The sequence below is a fragment of the Moschus berezovskii genome, chromosome 7, assembly GCF_049115385.1.
Source record: "Moschus berezovskii isolate FMDL1 chromosome 7, NW_MosBer_1.0, whole genome shotgun sequence".
In the NCBI taxonomy this organism is placed as follows: domain Eukaryota; kingdom Metazoa; phylum Chordata; class Mammalia; order Artiodactyla; family Moschidae; genus Moschus; species Moschus berezovskii.
The window spans coordinates 66,634,562-66,640,575 of NC_142466.1; positions in this window are offsets into that span (position 1 = coordinate 66,634,562).

Consider the following 6,014-nt stretch of genomic DNA (forward strand, 5'->3'; position numbering starts at 1 on the left):
AAAAACTCATAGAACTAATTAGTTAAGAAGGTCACCAGATTCAAGATTATATAAAAATCAATTGTGTTTTTAAATACCAGCAATGAGTAATCCAAAAATTAAATTAAAAACACAATTCTTAGGATTAAACAAAATAAATACAAGAGCTATACAACTGAGCGACTGAACTGAACTCAACTGATACACAGGAAACTACAAAATACTTCTGAGATAAAAATCTAAATAAATGGAAAGACATTTCATGTTCAGAGATTAGAAGACTAAATATTATTATATATCAACTCTCTCTAAATCTACGGATTCAATGCAATTCCTATTAAAATACAAGCTTTCTTGTTTCAGAAACTGACAAATTGATACTAAATTTTATATGGAAATGCAAAGGACAGAGTAAACAAAACATGCTGAAAAAGAACAAACTTACATTTTCTAATTTCAAAACTTAACATAAAGCAACAGTAATTGAGATAGCATGATACTGGCATGACAGTGACATAGATCAATAAAACAGAACTGAGTCTAGAAATACATCCTTACACATATAGCCAACTTATTTTTGATAAAGGTACCAAAGCAAAGTAATGAAGAATAAACTGTCTTTTCAACAAATGGTGTTGGGACAATTGGATAGCTGGAAAATTGGAAAAGATTAATTAATATCCCTGCCTCACATACTACACAAAATTTCAACTTGGACCACATACCTAAATGCACAAGGTAAACCTATACAATTTATAAGAGAAAACCTTCATAACCATGGGTCAGGTAAAAAGTGCCTAAAACATAAGCATATCGTAACAACACCAAAAATATAATTCAGAACAGAAAACATTGCTAAAGTGGACTTAATCAAAATTTAAAAGTTATGCAATAAAAGTTAAGCAATAAAACAAGGAAGAGATAAGCCACAGTCTGACAGAAAATATCTGTAAATTAGATGTCTGATAAAGGACTTGTATCCAAAATATATAAAGAACTCAATAAGAAGACAACACAATTTTAAAATGTGCAGAAGATTTTGTTTTACATTTTAGAAGATGTATATATATGGCCAATAACTACATGAAAGAATTCTCAACATCTTTAGCAATTAGAAAAATTAAAGTTAAAACCACAATGAGACACTATTTACCATCTATTCAAATGTCTATAGTCGAAGAGATAACAAAAAGTGTTGGAGAATATGCAGAGAAACTGAAATCCTTAAACATTGCTGGGGAGAATGGTACAGCTACCTAAGAAAAGAGTATGCAGTTTCTTTAAGACTTAAATATAAATGTATCTTATGTCCCAGGAATACCACTCCTAGGTATCTATCTAGGAGAAATGAAAATATATATCCATACAAAGACTGTATATAAATGTTCATAGCAGCATTATATTCATAATAGCCAAAAACCTGAAATAAACCAACTTCCATTTGCTGGTGAATAGTTAAATAAAAAATAGGGTATATGCAATTTATTACTAGGAAATAAAAAGGAAAGAAGTGGTAGGTTACAACATGAATGAACCTCAAAAACAAGGTAAATTTAAAAAGCCAATTATAAAACATCACATATTGTATAATTACGTCAATTCCATTATATCAAATGTTCAGAAAAGGCAAATCTATACAGACAGAAAGCATATCTGTAGTTGACTGGGGGTAGTAAACCAGATTGATTATATTCTTTACAGTCAAAGATGGAGAAGCTCTACACAGTCAGCAAAAACAAGACCAGGAGCTGACTGTGGCTCAGATCATGAACTCCTTATTGCCAAATCCAGACTTAAATTGAAGAAAGTGGGGAAAACCACTAGACCATTCAGGTATGGCCTAAATCAACTCCCTTATGATTATACAATGGAAGTGAGAAATAGACTTAAGGGACTAGATCTGATAGACAGAGTACCTGATGAACTATGGACAGAGGTTCGTGACATTGTACAGGAGACAGGGATCAAGACCATCCCCAAGAAAAAGAAAACAAAAAAAGAAAAATGGCTGTCTGAAGAGGCCTTACAAATAGCTGTGAAAAGAAGAGAAGCAAAAAGCAAATAAGAAAAGGAAAGATATACCCATTTGAGTGCAGAGTTCCAAAGAATAGCAAGGAGAGATAAGAAAGCCTTCCTAAGTGATCAATGCAAAGAAATAGAGGAAAACAACAGAATGGGAAAGAACAGAGATCTCTTCAAGAAAATTAGAGATACCAAGGGAACATTTTATGCAAAGATGGACTCAATAAAGAACAGAAATGGTATGGATCTAACAGAAGCAGAAGATATTAAGAAGAGGTGGCAAGAATACACAGAAGAACTGTACAAAAAAGATCTCCACAACCCAGATAATCACGAAGGTGTGATCACTCACCTAAGGCAGACATCCTGGAATGTGAAGTCATGGGTTTTAGGAAGCATCACCATGAACAAAACTAGTGGAGGTGATGGAATTCCAGTTGGGCTATTTCAAATCCCTGAAAGATGATGCTGTGAAAGTGCTGCACCCAATATGTCAGCAAATTTGGAAAACTCAGCAGTAGCCACAGGACTGGAAAAGGTCAGCTTTCATTGCAATCCCAAAGAAAGGCAATGCCAAAGAATGCTCATACTACCACACAATTGCACTCATCTCACACACTAGTAAAGTAATGGTCAAAATTCTTTAAGCCAGGCTCCAGCAATATGTGAACTGTGAACTTTCAGATGTTCAAGCTGGTTTTAGAAAAGGAAGAGGAACCAGAGATCAAATTGTCAACATCCGCTGGATCATTGTAAAAAGCAAGAGAGTTCCAGAAAAACATCTATTTCTGCTTTACTGACTATGCCAAAGCCTTTGACTATGTGGACTACAATAAACTGTGGAAAATTCTGAAAGAGATAGGAATACCAGACCACCTGACCTGCCTCTTGAGAAACCTGAATGCAGGTCAGGAAGCAACAGTTAGAACTGGACATGGAACAACAGACTGGTTCCAAATAGGAAAATTAGCACGTCAAGGCTGTATATTGTCACCCTGCTTGCTGCTGCTAAGCCTGGTGGGCTTCCGTCTGTGGGGTCACACAGAGTCGGACACAACTGAAGTGACTTAGCAGCAGCAGCAGATATGCAAATGATACCACCCTTATGGCAGAAAGTGAAGAACTAAAGAGCCTCTTGATGAAAGTGAAAGAGGAGAGTGAAAAGTTGGCTTAAAGCTCAACATTCAGAAAACTAAGATCATGGCATCCAGTCCGGTCATTTCATGGCAAATAGATAGGGAAACAGTGGCTGACTTTATTTTTGAGGGGTCAAAAATCACGGCAGATGGTGATTGCAGCCATGAAATTAAGACGCTTACTCCTTGGAAGGAAAGTTATGACCAACCTAGAGAGCATATTAAAGAGCAGAGACGTTACTTTGTCCACAAAGGTCCGTCTAGTCAAAGATACGGTTTTTCCAGTAGTCATGTATGGATGTGAGAGTTGGACTATAAAAAAAGCTGAGTGCCGAAAAATTGATGCTTTTGAACTGTGGTGTTGGAGAAGACTCTTGAGAGTCCCTTGGACTGAAAGCAGATCCAACCAGTCCATCCTAAAGGAAATCAGTCCTGAGTATTCATTGGAAGGACTGATGTTGAAGCTGAAACTCCCATACTTTGGCCACCTGATATGAAGAACTGACTCATTGGAAAAGACCCTGATGCTGGGAAAGACTGAAGGTGGGAGGAGAAGGGGATGACAGAGGATGGCATCACCAACTTGATGGACATGAGTTTGCATAAGCTCCAGGAATTGGTGATGAACAGGGAAGCCTGGTGTGCTGCAGTCCACAGGGTCGCAAAGAGGTGGACAAGACTGAATGACTGAACTGAACAGGCAAAGCAGCTCTGCAGGTGTGATTAAATTAAGGGTCTTCAATGGAGATTATACTGGATTATGTGGGTTGGCCCAATGTAATCACAAAGTTCTATATAAGAGAAACAGGCATGCAGGTGAGTTAGAGAAGGAGCTGTGACAACGTAATAAGAAGTCAGAATAATGCAGTATGAGAAAGAATTGTCTAGCCATTGCTGCTTTTTTGGTGAATTGTTGCTTTGGGTATTTTTATTTATTTTTATTTATTTTATTCATTGCTGGTTTTGAAGACAAAGGAAGAAGCCAGAAGCCAAAGGATATACACGGCCTCCAGAAGCTGGAAAAGGCAAGGAATGGATTCTTCCCCATATCCTTCAGAAGGAATATAGCCCTGCTGACCTCGATGTTTAGCCCCACAAGATTCATTTTGGATTCATCCTCAGAATTATGAGATAATAAATTTGTATTGTTTCAAGCCACTAAGTTTGTAAAAATCTGATACAGCAATAGAAGACTAATACCATCGAGGAAAAGCATACTTCCTAAGTCAGACAAAGACAGATATCATATGATATCACTTATATGTAGAATCTTTAAAAAAATGGTATAAATTTACAAAACAGAAATATAGTCACAGACATAGAAAAAAAACTTATGGTCACCAAGAGGGCAATGAGGGGAGGATAAATTGAGAGACTGGGATTGACACATACATACTACTACACATAAGATAGATAACTAATAAGAACCAACCTTACAGCACAGGGAACTCTACTCAGTACTCTGTAGTGACCTATATGGGAGTAGAATCTAAAAAAAAGTGGATATATGTATACCTATAACTGATTCACTTTGCTGTACAGCAGAAACTAACACAACATTGTAAATCAACTATATCCCAATAAAAATTAGTTTAAAAAAAAAAGAATACACTTCCAAGCTCACATTGGTAAAATTTATTTCCTGTGGGTATAAAGCTGAAGGCCCTGAATTTGTGCTGGCTATTGGCTGAAGGCTATTCTTAACTCCTAGAGGCTTCCTTAAAATGATAAAGAACTTCTACACAAAACCTACAATTAAGATAATGGCATCTTGTCCCAACACTTCATGGGAAATACATGGGGAAACAGTGTCGGACTTTATTTTTTTGAGCTCCAAAATCACTGCAGATGCTGATTGCAGCCATGAAATTAAAAGACGCTTACTCCTTGGAAGGAAAGTTATGACCAACCTAGATAGCATATTAAAAAGCAGAGACATTACTTTGCCAACCAAGGTCCATCTAGTCAAGGCTATGGTTTTTCCAGTAGTCATGTATGGATGTGAGAGTTGGACTGTGAAGAAAGCTGATCGCCGAAGAATTGATGCTTTTGAACTGAGGTGTTGGAGAAGACTCAAGAGTCCCTTGGACTGCAAAAAGATCCAACCAGTCCGTTCTAAAGGAGATCAGTCCTGGGTGTTCACTGGAAGGACTGATGCTAAAGCTGAAGCTCCAATACTTTGGCCACCTCATGCAAAGAGTTGACTCATTGGAAAAGACTCTGATGCTGGGAGGGATTGGGGGCGGGAGGAGAAGGGGACAACAGAGAATGAGATGGCTGGATGGCAGCACCGACTCGATGGACATGAGTTTGAGTGAACTCCGGGAGTTGGTGATGGACAGGGAGGTCTGGCGTGCTGTGATTCATGGGGTCGCAAAGAGTCGGACATAACTGAGCGACTGAACTGAACTGAACTGAATGTTGAATAACAAATCACTGCAGATGGTGACCGCAGCCATGAATTAAAAGACGCTTTCTCCTTGGAAGAAAAGCTATGACAAACCTAGACAGCATAATAAAAAGCAGAGACATTACTTTGCCAACAAAGGCCCATCTAGTCAAAGCTATGGCTTTTAGAGTAGTCATGTATGGATGTGAGAGTTGGACCATGAAAAAGGCTGAGTGCTGAAGAATTGATACTTTTGAACTGTAATATTGGAGGAGATTCTTGAAGAGATCTTGGAGGGATTCTTGCAGTCCCCTTGGACTGCAGGGAGATCAAACCAATCAATCCTAAAGGAAATCAACCTTGAATATTCATTGGAAGGACTGATGCTGAAACTGAAGCTCCAGTACTTTGGCCACCTGATGCAAAGAGTCGACTCACTGGAAAAGACCCTGATGCTGAGAAAGACAGAAGGCAGGAGGAAAAGGGGG